The sequence below is a fragment of the Eptesicus fuscus genome, chromosome 2, assembly GCF_027574615.1.
Source record: "Eptesicus fuscus isolate TK198812 chromosome 2, DD_ASM_mEF_20220401, whole genome shotgun sequence".
In the NCBI taxonomy this organism is placed as follows: Eukaryota; Metazoa; Chordata; class Mammalia; order Chiroptera; family Vespertilionidae; genus Eptesicus; species Eptesicus fuscus.
The window spans coordinates 110,721,445-110,743,690 of record NC_072474.1 but is presented as its reverse complement, the minus strand read 5'-3'; the positions used below and the strand labels follow the sequence as shown (position 1 = coordinate 110,743,690).

The 22,246-nt window shown below is 41.1% G+C and overlaps 1 long non-coding RNA gene across 3 annotated transcripts in view; it reads right to left on the bottom strand.

Moving 5' to 3' along the window:
- Positions 1–22,246, bottom strand: part of LOC129150901 (uncharacterized) — a 79,106-nt gene that overhangs the window by 21,176 nt on the left and 35,684 nt on the right. Inside the window, exon 3 of one of the 3 annotated variants that reach the window (XR_008557704.1) lies at positions 13,960–13,995. The exons of 1 other annotated variant lie outside the window; for it this stretch is intronic. This is a non-coding gene — a long non-coding RNA (uncharacterized LOC129150901). Of the gene's footprint in view, positions 1–13,959; positions 13,996–21,694; positions 21,932–22,246 lie in introns of those variants that run through there. One more of the 3 variants, XR_008557701.1, reaches the window with a different exon arrangement.

The following is a 22,246-nucleotide window of genomic DNA, read 5'->3' as shown; positions in this document are numbered from 1 at the left end:
CTTTTGTTGAAGATTGCTAGCTTTCAGATTGTGACTCCCAGATGTAGACAAAGGTGTCAGCTAGACCTGGCTGATCAAGGTCACCCATAATCAGTTATAAACAATTTGGATCATGTCCACATCACTGAGTGGCTAAGGAGATGAAAAACTCATTCCAGTCAGATCACAATGTAAATTTATAACTTTGTAATGTTCTCTGAAAAAAGAGAAACAAGGTCACCCATAGTGGGAGACTGGGAGAGGTAGGGAAATAGAACTCAAAAATTCTATTTTTGCCAGCACGTAATTTACAAACCATTTTCCCTGCAAAAAACTGAAATGTAATCAGCAATCCATTTGTTTAGTCTTAAACTCTGGTTCTCTTGATTCTCATAATTGTATATCATAGCTGGTGCCCTGGAAGAAGGGCGAACTTCAGTATAGTCGGAACCAGGTAGAAATGCCAATTCTCAAACTGTCCAGTTGTGTGAATCAGGGAAGTCATGCTCTCTGAGCCTCTCTTTTCTCATCTGGGAAATAAGTGTATTATTATCCCCCTCACAGAGTCATTTTGAAGAAAGGTTATTAATGAAGGATCTGGTATAAAGTAGATCATCTTCCTTCTCTTATTTATTTATGCAACAAATAGCTTTGTCTTTTGTGTCAAGTATTTTTCAGGCACCATTCCTAGCACTGGTATTGAGATATAACCCTCATGCACCACACATACATCCTTGTTGGCTATATATGGATGTGGATCTATGTGCACAGAAACACAGATCCATAATTCTCAACCAGGGTAATTTTACCCCTAATAGGACATTAAAAATTGTTATTCATACTAGGGGAAGATGCTACTGGTGTCTAGTGTGTACCGGTAAAGACTAGGGATTCTGCTAAACTTGCTATGATGCACAGGACAGCCTCATCCAAAACAAAGAATTATTCAGCCCAAAATGCCAATAACATGTTAAGAAATCCTGATATAGGGACACACGTGTGTGTTTGCATATGTGTGTGTGTTTAAAAAAATGATGAAGAGTACAGAATGGAAAGTAATAGAGTGTTCTAGAGTTCTAATTAAAGAGACAAACCCAAAATAAAATAAAAGCTCTCTCTTTGTAATTTCTGAGAATTTTCCGAAGAGAAGAACTAGAACTTATAACTGACCACCAGCACAAATCCTTAAGAACCTTGACTCCAATCTTAAATGTCAATTCAAAGTCAGATATTAATTAGGCTCTAATCTTTAAAGCTTTTTTCACTTTCTTACTTTCTCATATTGTGAGTTGTGACGAGAAAGACAAAGTTTTTGAAGATTAATGGACTTAGTACTTTATCCTTAATGTCTTATAGCCCTGGTTTCTTGACCTGTAAAATAGAATCGGTAATAGAAAATACATAAAATAAAGTTGTTTTGAAAACTAAGTGGAATAGCCTATTTAAAACTCCTATATCAGCTTCTGACACACAGTAAGAATTCAATAAAAAACCATTTTCTGCCTACCTAATTGTCTTGGACACGGGAGTGAAGAGAGGGATAATCCAATGAATGCCCCTTGTTTTTTGTTGTTGTTTTTTTTTTTTTTCCTAATTCTGTTAATTACCATTAGTAAATTATTGGCTAAAAATCTCAGAATCATTGTTGATGTTCCTCTTTCTTTCCCTCTCCTCCAGCATTCTCCTCCTGAATCAGTCCCAAAGTCTTACAGATTCAGTCTTTTTGTTAGAAGTGGATAAATGGTATTTAATAGTTTAGGAGCTGACCAAGGGAGCTGTCCAGCAAAACGTTGGAAATTCAGGCCAGAATATGCAGGAGAAGCTGATTCCTTTGTTGGCATTAGGAGAGTCATCTGCTTTGTAGAAATGCCTCAGAGGAAGAGATCCTCAAGGAAGAGCACAGACGATTGTACCTTATGGAAGATTTTCATATAAAGGAAAACACCTATTACATTGGTAGGATGACCCAGAAAAAGAAGTCACAAAAGCCTGAAGAAAAATGAAGGTGTTCAGAAAAATCAGATGTGCTGGAGGAGGAGGAGGACCAAATGAATTTTGTAATTGAAAGGGTACTGTCAAGTTACCAGTTAACCAATTTAGTGGAGCTGCATGAATGGAATCCTTATCTCAAGGGGATCCATTGGAAAATAAAGATATTGAGGTAATTTGTATAGGACATTTTCAAGATGCTTAAAGCAAAGGTAAGTAGAGAGATAGGATGACATCTTGAACAGAAAGAGGGGAGGGTGACCTAGTGCAGAAGTAAAATATTATTTTGGGCAAATAGTGGAGAAAGAGCAGTAGAATGGAAGCCATGTGAAGACACAGGATATTTATGAAGCACATAAAATATAACTCCTACTATATTTCAGCAATTTTCCAATGAGGCAGGGGGTGAAGATGGTCACTGTGAGTGAGTAGGTAAAGAGTTTGGATGACAATTAGAAAGGTTTGAAACCGTTGCTTTGGAAACATGTCAGACATTTTTTAGATAAATCAAGAGATATTAAGTTGTGGGCAGACACTTACTGAGGTTAAATGGAATCAGATTTTCTTTTTTGTTTGTTTGTTTTCTTTTTTATTTTGTTTATATATTTTTGGCAGCAAAATTGTGTTTATTAAAAAGAATCTGGTCTATGAATACATTTCACTGCTTCAGTTGAAGAACCCTAAGCTAAATAAAAATATCAATATTAAAAGCATCATACTGGTTACTACTGTCTTAAAGATACATAAAAAGAATCAAATGCTACAGTGCAGGAAATCAATCACCCCCATATCAGAAATCACAACTTCTTCCAAATAAAGAATATGATAATTTGTGTGGCTTTCTTCCAACAGTGGCTGGCATGGAGCAGAACAAAAGCCAATATACTGGACATTAGATGGCCTGCATCAGAATGTTGGAACGATGAGAATGAAGAAGTAAAAAGTTAAAAGGAAAACTTCAGAAGGGCAGCAATGTATAGAGTTAGTCTATGCATCAGTGTTGAGGTTGGCTATGAAGATATGGGGAAAGAAAAAGAATACGGAAACTATATTGTTGTATTCACTTATTCATAAAACATGTACATCTACTATGTGCCAATGATATTGCCACCCAAGGGGTTAAAGGACTGTTGAGTGTTTTAGCAAACATCCAATTGAAAGGGAAAGTAAGTCACTGAAATGACCTCAAACTCAATAGGGAATTTATTATAAGTACAAGGATATATCTCATAGAACCAAAGGGCATGGAGTAAAATTGCTCTTTAATAAGGACTAGAAATGTGAATAGAAAAGCTCTAAGGAAAAATAATAGAAAAGCTCTACCTTCTCAATTCCTACTTTTATTGAGTCTTATCATCTTATATCTTTGAGTCTTCATCTGCAGCCTGGCATTCTCTGTTCTCTTACATCTTCTCACCCATGGTTTAGGCCACCCAGTTAAAAATTCAACCAATATAGATTAGAGTCACCATATACTGATATCAAAATCTAGGGAGAAAACATGATTGACTCAGCCCTGACAAAAGAGTGATGTCTTCTATGTCAGAAGTCCATACTTCAGTCAATCAGCTACACCCAAGGGTTACCTTGTTTGAAACATAAGAGACTATAAATTGGATAGAGACTCAAAAGGAAGAAAAAAGTATCCAGGAGGTCAGTCTCAGAAGGACTTTTACCTGTTCTAACTGCAAACTGTGAGATTGTGAAGTAAACAATTACACCTACTATTTATTACTAGAGGCCCAGGGCACGAAATTTGTGCACGGAGGGGGGGTGGTTCCCTCAGCTCAACCTGCACCCTCTCCAACTGGGACCCCTTGGGGGATGTCCGACTGCCGGTTTAGGCCCGATCCCAAACCGGCAGTCGGGCATCCCTCTCGCAATCTGGGACCGCTGGCTCCTAGCTGCTCACCTGCCTGCCTGCCTGATTGCCCCTAACTGACCTCCCCTTCCACCCTGGTTGCCCCCAACTGCCCTCCCCTACAGGCCTGATCTCACCCCCAACTGCCCTCCTCTGCTGGCCAATTTGGTTCTGATTGGTCTATGCCAGTCAGCATCAGAAGCTCCACCTTCTAGGCAGCCATTGGTTCTTCACAGCACCCACATTTGGTTCTGTTTGGTCGATTCCTATGCCAGTAAGTGTCAAAAGCTCCACCTCCTAGACAGCCCTTGGTTCTTCACAGCACCTACATTTGGTTCTGATTGGTCAGTTCCTATGCAAATCAACATCAAAAGCCCCACCTCCTAGGCAGCCATTGGTTCTTCACAGCACCCATATTTGGTTCTAATTGGTCAGTTTCTATGCCAGTCAGCATCTCTGGGCCTATCTCTGGGCCTCATCAGAGAGGCAGGGCTTAACAGCAGCCCGCTAGAGGCCAGGAGAGAAAGAAAAGCCCGGCTGCTGGCGAAGCTCAGAAAGAAAGAGGGAGAGAAAGAGAGAGGCTGTGGATCAGACCCTGCCTCTCTCTCCGGGTTGGTCTGCCTTTGGTTGAGATTGGTCCTTACAAACCTGGCCTTTTATATATTAGATCAGTGGTTGGCAAACTGCGGCTCGTGAGCCACATGTGGCTCTTTGGCCCCTTGAGTGTGGCTCTTCCACAAAATACCATGGCCTGGGTGAGTCTATTTTGAAGAAGTGGTGTTAGAAGAAGTTTAAGTTTAAAAAATTTGACTCTCAAAAGAAATTTCAATCATTGTACTGTTGATATTTGGCTCTGTTGACTAATGAGTTTGCCAACCACTGTATTAGATAATATGTGCCAGTCACTGCAATGTGCTTCAGTGGATTGGGTTGAGCCAGAGTGTCTTGAAAGCAGAGACAGGCGAAAGCTTGCATATAGGAAGTTTATTTAGGAATGTGATCCCAGAGAAGAGGATCAAGGGTTGAAAAAATGAAAAAAAAAAAAAAAAGAACAGAGAGCCAACTAGTCCTCAATCCCGAGAGATATTTTTCAAAGCACTTTATGAAATACTTCTCAGAACTGTCTGCCTAGGGAATAGGTGGCAGAACATTTATTAATCAGGTCCAGGACAGCTCCATAGTCATTTCTTCCCCTCATACTTCTAGGTATGCTGTGCACTGCGCATTGCAATCTTCAGCATCAGAAAATCTCCAGGGCAGGAAGTGAGAGGTGTTCAGTGTAGACTTAGGGGTGATGCTGTCAGGTTGCACCTGGTGAAACCAAAGCAACCTGCATGAAACTTGTCACTACAGCCGTGAATGTCTAAAGGGTAGGGCCAAAAGAATGTGTAGTAGTGCACAGGGGGATTCTAGAACAAGAGATGTGAAAAGGTAAACAAACTAAGAGGTGAGGCTGTAGGAACTGGCCTTATCTTCATCTTTATTGGCTCCTCCTTAATTCATACCTCCCACATTCATCAAGGGCTTTCTATTTTCATATAGAAGTTTAATATTTATAACAATATGCACATTAATTAAATAGCTTTCTACAATGTTGTCTTTGAGGATACACAAATGAGGACTTGTTGGCCTTGGTCAGATATTGCTGCTTTTCAGGTGGGGCCATGCCAAAGTAATGTGAATCATAATAAAGCACAAGAATGCTAAGCAATGAACAGAGATCACAATTTAGTTGAGAGAATATAGTCTTGTCATGGCTTTCTCCATGTGGCTTTCTCCAGCAATAGTGGCTGGTAAGGAGCAAAGTAGAAGACAATAGACTTGACAGCAGATGATGTTCGGTAAGATCTTGGGAGGGTGTGTTGAATAAGCCAACATGGTTCCATAGCTAGATGGTGAGACCCTTTGGTGAAATGCTTTATTCCTCTCCATTCTCCCAACCCCATAGCCATAGACACAGGTACGCATGCACACATGCACATGCATGCATGCATAAACATATTTAAATAAGAAGTTTCAGAAATATAGAAACCCAGAACAATTTGGAAATAAAAATTATCACTTGGATGTCATCTCAGTTTTCTGGAACAATTCCTTGAGACTAACAATGATAGCTACCCTGTACTTAATGTTGATGATGAATGATGAACTCAGCTTTCTCCCACTTACTGCTCAAAATAAATCTTTAAGGTGAACATTTATTATGCTCATTTCACAGATGAGGAAGCTTGAACTCAGAGACATTAAATAATTTGCCCCAAATCCTCAGCTGTTGAATTATAAAGCTGAGATTGAACCCGCGTCTTCCTGATTGAGAGCTCAGATTTTCCCAGTACTCAAATGGAAATCCCCATTTGTACCTTGCCTTAAGATTATTTTATTGAGGACTTAGAATTGATCTGTCTATCTTCCTATCCTCTCTGTTATGTTTCACCAGATGCTAATAAAGATCACTACTTTCCTCCCTAACACTGGATCAAGACTAAAAAGTGACAAATTATTGTATATTGTCCACTTAGTTTTAATTTTCTTATATTTTTTCTGTATATATTGATTACCCTTACAGGACTGTAAACTAGTTTTTGAATTATGGACTATGGTTCTTCTATCCTAAACATTTAATTCGTTTATTTCATATACATTTATAATATCTAGAATTTTGCAAGATATATAGAACACATGATGTCCCTAACTTCAAGGAGTTGATAGTACAAATAAGCAGGAAAGAAAAGGAGACACTGAAAAATATGCAAACTGACAGTCATTACAATGTACTATGAAAGCACAAAAATCTTCCCCCAAATCAAATAGGATATCCTAAAGGATTGTGTAGAAAAGATCTTTGTAGCTAGCAAATGGAAGGGAGTATGTGTCATCATCTGAGATGGGAAGGCTGTGGTGGTGGTTGGAGTGGGAAGAAGATTGGCAGGTTGAGATTGAGTTGTCTATAAGACTTCTAAATAGAGATGTGAAGTAAACTGTTGAATATAATATTTGGAGGTTGGGAAATAGGTCTTGACCTTTCAGTGTATAGATTTTCTTTAAAGCTTGATATTGGCTGTAATTAGCAAGGACATAATTATGTAAGGAAAGAGAAGGACAAGCATGGAGCCGGGAGCAGCCCCAGGTGAGGAGGTTACAAAGACAAGGAATAAATAAAGTAAGCTGAGAAAGAACCACCAGTGAAGTAGAAGGAAAATAATGATAATTTAGAGCCCAGTGAATCCTTTAAAAAAAAAGTATTTCAAAGAGAAGTGAATCACCTTTGTCAAATGCAGCTGATAAATCAAATAAGATGAAGATTGAAAACTGGCCGCTGGATTTAGCAGTGGAGGTCAGTGGTGACCTTGAAGTGAGTGATTTCCATAGGGCAATGGAAAGAAAACATGCTTAGACTGGTTTTTAGACAACTCTTTCAAGATTTGCAGCAATGAGGAACACAGAAATGTGGTGCAGACTGACAGGAGAAGTAGAGTCAAGTAATTATTTTTAAGACAGAAAAAAATAGCACATGACTATCTGTTGATTGTAATGACCCAATAGAGAGGGATGATCATTGAGGGTGAAGAACATACAGGATATACAGGGAAGAATCAGTAAAGCCAGATACTTTATACGAGATGTGTATAGGGGCATGATATGAAGAGTTTTTGTTTGTTTTATTCAACAGGAGAAGGAAACTATGAGTTTGACACCTGTCTTATGCTAAGAACCATACAAATGCTTTGCATTCACTATTCTTTACAGTTTTTTGTAACAGCTATTTGAGACTGTCCCCAAGGCTCAGAAAGATTAAATATTTTGAATTAGTAAATAGCAGAATCCTCACCATTCTTAGTTAAAAGGTCGTGCTCTTATCTCAACATGTGCTACCTGCTCTGAAGAGAAAAACAAATGAGCAAACAAAAAAATGAGTTTCTGGCAATGTAAAGGATGGGGCAAATTAGGAGGCAGACACCTATTAAGAGGCTATTTTTATTACCAGCATAAGCAGTGCTGACCATTAGAGCCTTAACTGTGATCTTGGCAGTGGACTGAAGACCAGGCCAAGTAAGAGATCTTTCTGAGGTGGTCTCTTATGGGTCTGGATTGATAAGAAGTGAGGAGTGGTATTGGAAAGGAGAGACAAAAGGGAAGGGAGGAGTCTAGGATGACTTCCAACCTTCCCATGTGGGCAGATAGTGATCCTGAGAGCTATGAAATGAGGATAGGAGAGGGAGGGTTTTTATAGGCAAGAAAATGCCCATGTGTATGGATTTGTGTTCTTCCTTTTCTCTCTCCTCCTTTGCTCATAACTCTTTCCCCTCTTCCATGTCCCACTTTCACCCCTCCTCATAGAAGAAGGTAAGGTCAATTCCTGGTAGAGAGATCATCTTGGAAAAATAAAAATGGTAACAGAAAAAGAACCATGCTATCAGAACACTGCTTACAGTGTTGATAAAAGAAAAAAATTGGAAAACAGTATAGTAGAAATGAAAAGGATGAGAGAGGAAAAATAGAGAGTCCCATAGTAATTTGGTAGAGAAGAGGAAAGAGATGGCTGTTTTATGAAATAACCATCATCATTAACATTTACTGACCATTTACCTTGTGGCAGATATTGGTGTGTGTGTGAGAGGGAGAGGGAGAGGGAGAGGGAGAGGGAGAGGGAGAGAGAGAGAGAGGGAGAGAGAGAGAGAGAGAAGAAAGAAGAAGAAGAAGAAGAAGAAGAAGAAGAAGAAGAAGGAAGGAGGAGGAGGAGGAGGAGGAGGAGGAGGAGGAGGAGGAGGAGGAGGAGGAGGAGATGACCAAATGAGGGGCTACTACCTTTAATTTCTATATGTAGCCAATAAGGTAGGTCCCTTCATTAGATCCAGGTGACTTTTTTAAATATATATTTTATTAGTATTGATTTCAGAGAGGAAAGGAGAGGGAGAGATAGAAACATCAATGATGAGAGACAATCATTGATTGGCTGCCTCCAGCATGTCCCCTACTGGGGTCCAAGCCTGCAACCCAGGCATGTGCTCCTGACCAGAATTGAACATGGGACCCTTCAGTCCACAGGCTGATGCTCTATCCCCTGAGCCAAGCCAGCTAGGGTGATCCAGGTGACATTTGAGAACACTGTAGTAGGCTAGAAAAAATAACCATCTAAAAGATATCTACATTCAAATATTCAAACCCCTGGAACCTGTGAAGGTTATTTTATCTGACAAAAACTGGCATTCACGGATGTTATTAAATTAAATGTCTTGAGAAGGAAAATTCTCCTGGATTATCCAGGTAGACCCTAAATGTAAACACATGTGTCCTTATCAGAGGAAGACAGAGAAATATTTCACTACACATGTAGGAGAAGCCAATGTGATGTCAAAGCAGAGTGTGTTAAAGAGACTGGCTTTGGAGATTAGAGTGATGCGAGCACAAGCTAAGGAATGCTGCCTGCCACCAGAAGATGGAAGAGGCAAAGAATGAACTCTCCTATCTGGAGGGAACATGACCCAGTTGACACCTTGATTTGGGATATTGAGCTCATATTTCTGGCTTCCATAACTATGAAGGAATATATTTCAGTTGTTTTAAGCCACCAAGTTTGTGGTAACTTGATAGCAGACATAGAAAACTAATACATACAGCAGAGGTAATTGGCCCAGTAAATAGCCAAGCCCTCTTACACCCAGGCACTCTGACTTCAGTGGCCTTGAGCAACTCTGGAATGGTCTCTTCCAGTAATTGGACTTCTTTAAATGTTTGCTAGAGAGAGAGGAAGAGTCAAAATTCCTGCCTGGCTTAATCCTTTAGCAGCAATACTACTCTACCACTGATCTTAGGGGTTCCTGTTGATTTTGTGTGTGTGTGTTTTTTTAAAGTATATTTTATTGATTTTTCACAGAGAGGAAGGGAGAGGGATAGAGAGCTAGAAACATCGATGAGAGAGAGACATCGACCAGCTGCCTCCTGCACACCCCCCACCGGGGGATGTGCCCGCAACCAATGTACATGCCCTTGACCGGAATCGAACCTGGGACCTTCCAGTCCGCAGACCGACGCTCTATCCACTGAGCCAAACCGGTTTCGGCAGAGGTTCCTGTTGATAAGCATTTCAGTAGGAAGGCAATAAAGTTGGTGAATTATTAATCCAAAGCTCTAAGAACTGCCTTGGAATGACTTTGAACAGAGTCTCTGGGAGGCTGAGTGAATAATGCCTGTGAGGTCTGGAGCCTTCCCACTGGCTGGGCCTCAGACCTCCAACTAGCTCCCAGGGCAGACAATCCCCTGCCAGGGCTGCTCTCTATCTCACCTTCCACTCCAAGGAAGATGGAGCCTTGCCTTCACTGAGGGGAGGGGCTTCAACCCCCACCAGCCAGCCACTTACAACCCCTGTGCATTTCCCCTGAGCATTTCCCAGCCACTAAACACAACCATCCTACTGGAATGGGTGGTGGGGTAGGGGAAACATTTGGTAAAACAATATTTCCTCATCCCCTCACCTGAACTGAACTGTGGGCCTTCTTCACTAAAGCTTTAGAATAAAAGTAAAAGCTTTTCTAAAATGTTTCATATTTCCATGAAAAACCTCTCTGTCTCTGCAGGTTTGCAGTCTCTCAGTACTGAGGGGCTGGTGGCTCTGTGCTCCTCAGTACCATGGACAGCCCCTCATGAGCCACCTGGTGCTGGGGGTGGGGGTTGAAACCTGCCTGCTCAGTTTTAGCCCTACCTACCCTCCTCCACCTACACATATTTTGTTCCAGTCACAGGATCTCCTCACTTGTTCAGTACAGAATCCCCCTTCTTCCCAAACAGTTTTCTCTGTGCCTTGTAGGACACACACAACTCCCTGTCCAACTTGGTTTGACTTAGCCTTACTCTCAGGGGTCACTCTACTGTGGGTTCCTCTGGGAAGAGCTCCTCCACCAACCTGCCACTAGATCTCTGGACCCAGATCCCTTGTTGTAGCCTGTAACACTGGACAGTATAATCATCTATTTCATTGTCTGTGAGCTCCACAGGCAAGGCAGTTACTTCACTTACATTATTTTATACAGAATCCTAGCACATCATAGGGATTCATTGGGGTTTGTCAACGATTGGATGAAAGTAAAAACAAATGAATGGCTAGCTTTGGGTTGTTTTTTGTTTTGTTTTGGTGTGTGTGTGTGTGTGTGTGTGTGTGTGTGTGTGTGTGTCTTTTTTGTTCCTTAGTGAAGGCTCTGGTGTGTAGCTAAGGTAGCCTCCTTCTACCTCCATCCTTCATAGGGCCTTGCCAGAGCAGAGCAAGTGCTGGACACTATTATCCGTTGATTTCCATTGAAAATTAATCTTGATTAAAAATATAAAATGGTCTTGTGGTGTTAACCTGAGGGCTCTGGGTTCCAATAACTTGGAATCCATTTTCAAAACTACCACTCACAATTGCTCCCCAAAGTCCTTCAACATATTAGACTACTCGCTGTTTTCCCACAGAACATACAATTAAATATCTCTGTATTTTTGTCTATTGCTCTTGTCTCTACCTGGAAATTCCTCTTCTTTCCAACTGGAAAATACTTCTGGTGCCCCTAGGCTCAGCTGAAATGCCCCTCCCCATCCATACTTCTGTTGGGTTGTGCACCCACTTCTATCATAGTATATTCTACATTTAAATCAATGTAGTTGTTTAAGCGTTAGCCATCTCTCAAGTGCAGCTGTGAGATCCTTAAAAACTGAGCAGTTTCTTAATGAACTGTGTACCCTGGAACCTAGTGCTAATCCTGGGGCCTGGGGTATCAAAGTGGTCAATAAGAGTCTGAGAAAATATCCAGATTGACCAAGCCAGAGACCAGGAGGTCACCCCTAATTTCTACAGCTTAGATTATTTACTTTCAGAACCATTTTCCAGAAAAATTAGCTGAGACACAGAAAAGTCAAATAGCCCCAAGTCCAAAAATTTATAGTAAGTTGGTGGAGTAGACAAAACAAGTACCAAAGCCTCCAGATCCCAGCCTAATGCCTTTTCCATTTGTCAGCTCTGAGAGGGTACAGCTTGGTTTTCCATTCACCTTCCTGTATATTGGGACTCACCGGGGGCCGAGTGAAGGGCCTGGTTTCCCTAGAGACTACTTGTCCCAGCACATGTGCCCTCTATGGGATGACTGCAGATAAGCAAGATTAGCTCCTTCTCAATATTCTGAGCAATGCAAATGTGTTCCACTCACACACCAATGACATCCATTGTCAGCCTCTGTGCCAATTAATGCCAATTAAATGCCAAGGCTCACTAACAGGTGTGCTGATTGCCTCTGCAAAATGAGTTACTAGAGCAACTCTCCAAGTGTCAAGTAGACAAGAAAGAATAGAAAGAACATTCTGTCCCCCGGTCCCCCTCCCACCACCCCCACCTCCTCCTCTCTCCCTTAGCTTTTACATTTAATCCCTGCTTCCAAGAATTTTTCCCCTTAAAAGAAAAATCAGAATCATGCTACACATATGCAAACTAAGCCATTATAATTTCTGATATTTAATCTCCCTCTCACCACTGCCCCACCACAGGGCTGACCCTGAGGTCTTTCTGGAGCCCTCTCCCTGAAACCCAACCACCTCACTCATAGCCTTCTGAGTAATCTTTCTAAAAAGGAAAAAAGCTCTCAGTCTGTTATTTTCCTAGTCAAAAACCTTCAGTGACTTCCATTGTCTGTTTAATCAAGTGCATATTCTTCAGATGGGAACTCGAAATCTTTTGTCTTTTGGCCCATGCTATTTTTACAAAATAATCTCCCACTGCACATTAGCCCACCAGGAACTTTCCACTCTACTTTCTATGCCTGCTCCCACCAGCAATGCCTTTTCCTACAACCTCAGTCCAGTGAAAGAACCCTTCCTCCAGACCCGCCTTACAACAGAAACCTCTCAGAACTCCTGAATGAGAACCTCTGTCCCTTTTCCCCAAATCCCAAAGTTATCAGTGCAGAATGACTGGGTTTTGGGCATTTACTGCACGTGTCAGACACACACTGATTGCCTTATTTGTCTTCATTTCATCTTCACAAGATGAGATATTTTCATTCTCTTTTCACAGGTGGGGAAACTGAGTCTCTGAGGGATGAAGTGACTGGCCCAAAGTCACAGAGTTATGAGAGACAGAACCTCGCATTAAACCTAGATTGGGGGAAAGTCCAATGCACAGGCTCTTATCCTACAGCCTGTGTTGACATCCTGAGTAGGATATTGCTAATAACCATGTACATGACAACTATTCATTTCTATGGCTACCTCTATTATCAAGTTCTAAATCCTGAAAGAACATGCCATTTCCACGTTTGTATGCCTGGTACTCAAGGTGGAAACTCAAAAATAGACATTAACATTTTTGAAGCAATTCATTCTAGGCTCGGAGGAACATGCCTGTCCCTCTATCCACTTTTTTTTAATGGTGTTATAGGCATGCTGCATGACATTGTGGATTTAAATTCCCCTGGTGTAGAGGCTTGGCTCTGTGTCTTATTTATATCTAAAGTCTAGGAGCCATAGAGGTTATTTACTTAATGCTCACAGCCTGTAAAATCGAATGGTATCACCCCAGACTCATCAGAGCCCTGTATTTCCATCTCCTTTGTTTCTGCTCACTGTTAGCCTAGGACCCACCCAGAGAAAAATCTTCGCCATCCCTGCTGCCTTCTGAGGTCTGGCTTCCTTCGCCCAAGTCTGTAATCACAGTGACAGCCCTGCTGCTCTCAGATGGGGCTGCGGAGAAGCCTGCCCAGACACAATTTTCATTTCAATGCTCAGACATGAGAAGCGCTCACTGGCTGTGTAAATGAACCCACTGTTTTCTTGTTAAATCAAACTCTGCTGAAGGAAAGCTGGAGAATAAAACTGGCAGAGGATTTGGGGAGAGGGGCAGTGGGAAACCAAACTTTAATAGCTGTTATTTTTTCTTTTTAAATTGTTTCAGCTAAGCTTCCTCGGCTGAGTAAATGAACTGTGTTTTCTGAAGATGCACTGAAAAAGGAGAATAGTGATGCAGGCTTGTTTAATGACAAGGCCTGATGTCTATGACCCATAATCTAATTTAAGTTGCTAATTAAACTGCTTCATCCAGCACCCACACCACTGCAGTAGTTTGGACTTCAGTTCCAGGAGAGGGTCACAAGCATCCATTTTCCCAATATCCATGAAGTAGCAGTCATTTGGCCACCTCTGGAAAACTATAAAAGAAAAAAAAATCTGGAAGATTTTCATAGTGGGCAGAGGGTAGATTCTACTTTCCTTGGGTCTCAGTCTCTTCAATTCTAATAGGTGAGTGGTTAATAGAATATACTAGTAGTTATTCAGTTCCTTGGCAAAGTATAGTCTTTCTCTTTCTCTAATAATATTTGCATCTTCACATAGTTTTGAGAGGGCCTCACATATATTTAGGAAAAAGGAAGGAGAGAGGTGAGAAGAAGGTGACAACGGCCAGACAGACCATGCCACTGGTCATCCTTTTACATGTGACCTCTGAGACTACCCAGGCTGAAGTGCTGTGATTTTGAGAACACACACATTACTCCTTAGATAAATAACAAATCAACAACAACAAACCCCTTCATTATCATGTGACACTTTCCCCTAGTGTTATTAATAGGAGACTTCTACTCTGTTAGAGCCTCAGGGATCTAGAGAACACCATTGCTACAAATGTTCTTGTACCCACTTTTGGTTGTCTACCCCTTTCTTCCTACTGACCAAACCCATTCTTCCAAGGGCTGTGAGGGAGACATAAGTGTGCACACACATACACACACACGCGCACACACACATACACACACACACACAAGTCTGGTAAGGGTGGGACCAGGGCTGATGCTGAAATGGAGCTAGAATTAAACTCCTAACAGCCAAAGTAGTTAACAGGGATCCTAGACTGGATCACAGGGGGGAAACTTAATGCTCCATTGGTTTTCCAGCTCTATTCTACTTCCCTCAGTGCCTAAACCCTAGTTCCAAAGGTTAAAACAGTGGATGCTTGCAAAGAACAATGATAACAAACCCAGTTCTCTTCACTTCAATTACATAGAAGCCAAAATAAAAAGAGGGAAGGAGAGTGATGGCTAGACCTGCTCCCACAATACTCTCTGTCAATTATCAATGAGGCCAAATGCATTGGAAGAGGAAAAGGAGAACAGAGATGAGAGTCCTCCTTCCTCGTGGACTGCACTCTTTGTACTCTCTGTACTTCCACAGTACAGCAGACAATGTCTTGTCCATGTGCCCTCTGAACAACACCCTGTGATCCCACCCTCTGGTGAACCGGGCCAATCAGTGATTTGGATATGACTGCTAACAGTAATGTCCCTGTTTTTAGGGACCGAATATGAGTAGGAATGAAAGAACCCCATGAGAGAGAGAACATATTCTAGACATAACTTTGGCATGGTATTATGTAGAGGAAAATGGGAAATTTGAGGGAACAAGGTGAGTGGAAGGGATGTATTTTAATGTTCAGAATCCAATTTAAAAATAGGTAGAACACACACTGTTTCAAATATCACAGCCTTAGAATAGTGTGAAATACTAGAGAAAGCATGGGCTTTAGAGTAAAAAATGGATTTCTACTGGTTCTGACTATCTGAAAACATACTTTGTTTTACTTTGCCTTTTAAATAATTTTTTTAAATGGACAAAATATGTAAGTCATCTAGTAGAACTTTGAAAGGTGGTAGTGAAAGGATAAATCATAAGATACCTCGGGGCTTGAGTAAGGACAAAGAACCACCCTTGGGTGAAGCCTCTGGGCAAAGTGCTCATTTTACCCCACCCCTGAGTAACTAGATGGTACTCTTTCCCCTTCCCTGTCAGAACCATGGACACTTTGGGGCAGAATCCTCTTGTCTGGGTAACATACACATTGAGCAGAATAAAGACTAGAATAGTGCTTCATAGTCTTTAAGCACTACATTTTATATTTAAACCACAAAAGGGAGCCAGGACAAGAATTCTGAACCTTAAACAGGTTGGCAGCCTACTTGCTATGGACTGAATGTTTTTGTCTGCCTGAAATGCCTATGTTGAAGCACTACCCACCCATCTCTAATGTGATGGTATTTAAGAGGTGAGGCCTTTAAGAGGTAATTAGGATTAGATAAAGTCATGAGAGTGGAGTCTTCATGAATGAAATTAGTGACTGGCATGCTCAGTGATTGAGTGTTGACCTCTGAACCAGAAGGTCATAGTTCAATTCCCAGTCATCCTTGGGTTGCAGGCTCAATCCCCAGTGTGAGGTATGCAGGGGGGCAACCAATCAATGATTCTCTCTCATCATTGATGTTTCTATCTTTCCTTCTCCCTTCCTCTATGAAATTAATATATATATTTTTTATATATATATATATTTTTTATATATTTTTATTTTTTAAGTAAAGAGAGGACCTGCTTCTCCTCCCTGCTCTCTAACATGCTGAAGTTGGCAGTCTGCAACCCAGAAGATGACTCTGGCCAGACCCCAGAGCACCTTCATCTCCAATTTCCAACCTCCACAATTTTCAGGAATATATTTCTATTGTTTATAAGCAACATGGTTTATGATATATTTTTATAGCAGGCCAAGCTGGCTAAGACACTGATAAAATAGAAGATATAGACAGGAACTGTAGTCTTTTAACACTCAAAATGTCCCTGGTACAGTCCAAAACATTCATTATACCAAGAAACAGAAGAATATCAACTTCAAGGAGAAAAGACAATCAACAAACACAATACCAAGATGACACAGATGTTGGAATTGCTGTACAAGGATTTAAAGACAGCTACAATAATCACAAACACTACTGAAACAACACATTTCTGCAAAGAAATAAAACATATAAAGAAGAATAAAATAAAATTGTAGTTCTAAAATATAAAATAACTGTACTAGAGTAAAAAGTACCCGAGTTTGATGTAGCAGCTTAAATAGTCTTGTGATTTGAGTTCAAATGACAACTTTTTAAACTTCTAATTTTTTTTGTAGTTCTTGATGAAACAGTATTGAACTGTTTGTGCAAGATCAACCTATATGTGTGACTGGACTTTGTAACAGATTCAAGCTTCATCAACATGGAAGAGGACAGGTTGGTTGGATGAGATGCATAAGCCTGGCTTTCGATCTTGGGTTCCATTGATTTACTAGTCATGTGGTTTTAGAAAATGTATTTAAACTTTCTTGCCCCATTTAAATATCTATAAACTGGAGCTAATATTAATTTCCTGCTTCCAGGACTAGTGTAAGAAGTAGATGACTTTAAGCCAGACCACATTTACCCTTGATTGCATACATTAGCAAAATTGAAGTATCTTAACAAAGGTCCTTCACATAGTAGATGGTATAAATAAGTAAACTGAGTAAGGAGATTTGTCTTCTGTATGCCACCTGGTATAAATTATATACCCAGTAGGAATGCACTTGGCATTTTTATATTCAGATGACAAGAATGCAAATGATGATTTCACAAGAAAGGAGAAAGTAATCTGGAAGAGAGCAGCTCTTTTAAACTAGATAAAAAATCATCAGGAAAAGATAAGGGGGAGCTTTCTTATTATCTGTCTGAAGTGAAAATTAGAAGCAAGACCCCCAGCTTCCAGAATCACATCATTTTCTCATCCCCTGTGTTAGAGGAAAGTAACTCAATGGGCATGGTAGGGATTCAGACTACATAATTAGATGGTGAATGATAATTAATCTTAGACCTTGAATCAGCTCCCTGCCAGTATGCTTCCTTTCTGTTTCAGCTCTCCATAGCCCAGACTCCCGCAGAATCTCAAACCCACATCTACTAATTTTAGTTTAGCTTAATTAATTTATCCTCCAAATTTCACTTATTGCCTTTGCTCTTTGTTAAGCTTCTATTGAATTTCCCCACAGATTACATTCATTTCCAGAGCCTGGAGGAAGGGCAATAAATACACAATCCCTCACCCTTTGCAATAATCTTCAATGACATGGTGGAAAGTCCCACCCCTTCCCATTTTTGCTAAAAATCTGCATACAATTGACATGACACACATTTGCAAAGTTTGTAAAGGACTGACAAGAACAAAGCCCAAAGGGATGAATATGGTGTTATTTTAAGCTCTATTTTGGGTAAACAAGGTTGGATGTACTTCAGCAGTTCCCATTGTCACCAAAGACACATAAATCATTCTTGGTCAAGCCTTGACAATCTCCAAGTGCATAATGTAAAGAAAATAAGAATAACAAGATTTTAAGACTGACTGGAAAAGAGTTGTTAATAACCCAGATTTCTGCTATTGGGCCAGGATGAATACATGTAGGCTTGCTCTGAGAATGGCAACATTAAGCTGGAAACTAATATTAGGAAAAAATGGTAATGGGTTCAGTTTTAGAAATGTTGAGTTTGAGTTGCCTTTGGGACTTTAATAATCCTAACCTTAATTTCCTTTCTGGACAGAAACACTCCTTGAAAGAGATATTTATACACACTGTTTTAAGTTAGGGTTCACAGAAGGAGGCCAGGAAAGAAGGATTTGCATGGAAATGACTAATTAGAAAGTACTCATCAGGCAGATTCCCACAGAGGGTAACTTTGGCTCACCGCCCCCTCCCCGCCCCCGCCCAAGGAGCCATAGAGATAGTGTAAGTCACAACTCAGTGTCCAAAACAGGGAACGGAGCCGGGGAGTAAGCAATGACACCGCAGGACCTCTTGCATTTCCATTTCCCCTGCTTTGCATGTTTTCCTCTGAGATTTTTGCTGATCCAGCTCTTTATGATTCAGGTCGACTCAAATATCATTTTCTCATGGAAGCCTTCTCTGACAAGATAATCTGAAATAGCCTTCTACCACACTAACTGCCATCACCGCCATCCCCATTCCCACCCCTATAGTCGCTATGCCCCTCTTCTGACCACCATGATCATCAGCACCTCCATTACCACACTGCCAGCAACAGCACCCCAAATGCTACTACCACCCAACTCCGACCATATTCACCACCACCCCTATCATTGCCAACAATACACCATCATTGCCTTCACTATTACCAGACACCTGCCTTTCCCCCTGACCTTACTTTAATTTTCTTCCTAGCATCTTGCACTACTTGATGTTAAATTATATATTACCAGCTTGTTTAGAGTTGTCTGTCTCTTCCCTACTAATTAAAACCTCCTTGAAAACAAGGATGAATTTGCAGTTGAATCACCAGTGTCTCCAGCAGGCCTACCCCATGGTAGACTGAAACATCTATAATCCAGTTACTAGCTAGGAACTGGAGAGAGATGGGATCACTATGGCAGAACAACTTTGAAGAAAGGAGAAGAGAACTGAAGCAAGAGCACAGGAAAAAGTAAAGTTTCCCAGGGAAAGGGAAACCTCTCATTCTTTTGCTGAAAATAAGGTGTGAGTGGGATTTCAGACCTAGCAGATTCTAATTGCTCTGTTAAATGTAAGGTACTTTTTGCCCATCTCAGTCCTAAGTAAGCTCATTAAACATAGTCTAGGGGAATTTTCTTAATGGTTTCATTTGAGAATCTTACTTTATGAGCTTATCAATTAAACCAGTGTACTTAATTTATACTCTATATTACATGCTTTCATGCTATTTTATGTGCTTTAAAGTAGAGACTAGAATGAGATTGTAGATGGAGTCCTGGGGTCGCCATCACCCTGGTCTCGGCTGCAGAAAGACCTCTAGAAGGCAGGGGAAGGCACGACAACTCCTATCAATGCTGCACATGCTTAAATTGGCCCCTTTACAGCCAATGACTGTTTCTCACATTTGATCCCACAGAAGAAACATGTTTTAGAGGAAATAATGTTAGACACTGACCCAGGTGCCCCCCTCCTGATGGCCAAATGGTCTTGGGAGATAATTGTTTCTGAGCCTCAGTTCCTTTGGGTCTAAATATCAGGTGGAGTAAGGTGACCTCTATGACCCCTTAATTCTCTGGGGGCCCTTGAAACAGTATGACATGATCAACCTTGTATTGCCGTACACTTTTTACAAGAGAGGAAACTGAGATTCAGAAATGTGAGTCAACTTGACCAAGCCTCATAGCTCTGGAATGGCAGAGTCATGCCTAAAGTCCACATCAGTCCAGTTCTGAATCCAGCCTCTTGCCCTCCCCAGCACACTTCCTTCCATCCACCTGGCCATCATTGGGGCTTCGAGCAGAGAAGTCCATAGGGATACTGCTGCTGGGCCAACAGCCCAGGGTGATGAGTCCCAGGCTGGGCCTGCGGCAGAGGTGAAGGATGGTCCCCCAGGCTGGGCCTCTGCAATAACTTGCTTAATCCTCCCTCCTCAGCACTGCAGGTTCTTCAACCCACCAAGATATGCACATCACAGCTCCTGGTGCCAATGTTTATGTGAAGACTGTCAAATGATCATGTGACTCAAGAAGAAAGAGGCAGAAAAAAGGGTAAGAGGGAAATGGAAATGATTAAATGAACACAATGCTGGATTAGACTCAATGTCTTTGGGGACCCACTATGATCATCTTTGCTTGGCATGAGGAGCAGTGTGGCCTCTTAAGAGAAGGGGTGCCTTGGTCTCAGGGCACAGCTGGCTTCACTCTAGCCTGCGGCTACATGTGTGAGTGGGCAAGACCATTCTCTTCTCTGAGCCCCCATTTTCTCTCTGTAAATAGAGAAAACAATACCCACCTCAGAGAATTGTAATATGAATCATAGAAAAAAAGCTTGCACAATGCCTGCCATCCAACAGGCATTTGATAAATGGTCATTCTTATTTTGCCTTGCACTGAGCAATTTGCAATGATATGGGGTGATGGGCTATTTGCTTCCCTGAGCAAAGAAATATCTTCAGACAGATGGCAGCACCATCCTGGACACAGCATCTCTCCCAACATCTGCACCCTGCCCAACAGGGTGCCATGCCACAACCCAGGCAGGTGTTGCTATTGCCATGGTGATGGAGTTCCATGCCCAGTCCAACTCTGGTCATCCACACAGAGGATGCAGGTCAACAATTCTTTGTTTGGAATAGATGTGAAGTTGCAATTGATGAGGGAGGCAGGAGTAATCCACAGTCTCAGGACGGTCAGTGCTCTGGAAGCAACCCACTTGACTTCAGTAGACTTTGATTTCTTCATCTATAAAGGGGAAATACTCAAACCTGGCTCCAAGGTTTGTTGGAAGATTGGATTTAGTTATGCATGTGAAATCACCAAGGATGGTGCCTGACGCATAGGAGGTTCTTATTGAATGCTAGTTTTTTTTTTTTTCTTTCTTTCCTATTAGTTTCAATGAGATAAAAAGGAAGAAGAGGATGGAGAGAAGGATGAGGGAGAGGAAGAAAAGAGCAAAAGGATGAGGAAGGATAAAAGATACAATGACCATAATCGTAGTAAAAACAATAGCATTCAGTGTGCCCGCCCAGTCACTTGTTGTCCCAGGCCATTAGTACAAATGGTTAACAATCTGCAATGTATTTTCCCCATGCTGCTATAACACATTATCCAAGAGTGGTGGCTTAAAACAACACAAATTGATTATCTCGCAGTTCTGGGGGTCGGGAGTCTAAAATGTGTCCACAGGGCAGCGTTCCTTCTACAGACTACAGGGAGTGTCCATCCCCTCTTTTCCAGCTTTCAGAGGCCGCCCGTATTACTCAGCACGTCCCCTATGTCACTCCACAGCATCACTCCAACTGCTCTTGTCTTTATGATATATTTTTGTCTGGCTTTATTCTCTCACCACACTTTATCACTTATAAATGTTTTTGCAGATACATTGGGTCCCATCTGCAAAGTCTCTTTGGCCACATAAAGTAATATGTTCATAGGTTCTAGGGATTATGATATGAATATATATGAAGGGCAGGGTCATTAGTATAACTATCACATCCATATATATTATAAAAAAAATGACTTAGAAAAGTTAAGAAATTCTCCCCCAAGATTACACATTTGTAAGTAAAAAAGCAAAGATTCAAACCACACTCTGACACTGCAGCGTATGTTCTTCTTGTGCCTATACCCTAAGATACTCAGTAAATGTTTCTTCTGAAGCCAGGAGGGCTGCATTGGATAATCTCTAAGATTCATCTTCTGTCTGATATTCTGTTCTTCTTCAGGAAGAAAAGCAAAGGTTCTGTTCCAGCCAGTCTCACCATTGTCCCTTTCTCTTCTCCTTCTCTGAACCTAAGGGGAAAAGTGAGAGACCTGGGGCATCTGCAGAAGGAAGAGAATGATGGGAAGCAAGCATTTTCTAAGCAGGAATTTAGAAACAGGCAGAAGCTCTGCTTGTATATATATGACCTTGGAATTAGAAATACAAAATCTGCTTAAGATCCCCCATTGGGCTCCTCTCCTGGCAGCCCAACCATCAAAATCAATGACAATCATGTTAGCGTTTTGCTAATTGAACCAAACAGGAGGTAGCTGGTCTTGAGAAATCCTATAATGAAGTAATTAGTTACTCCATCAGTAAACGGAAATAATAATCACAGATTGCTA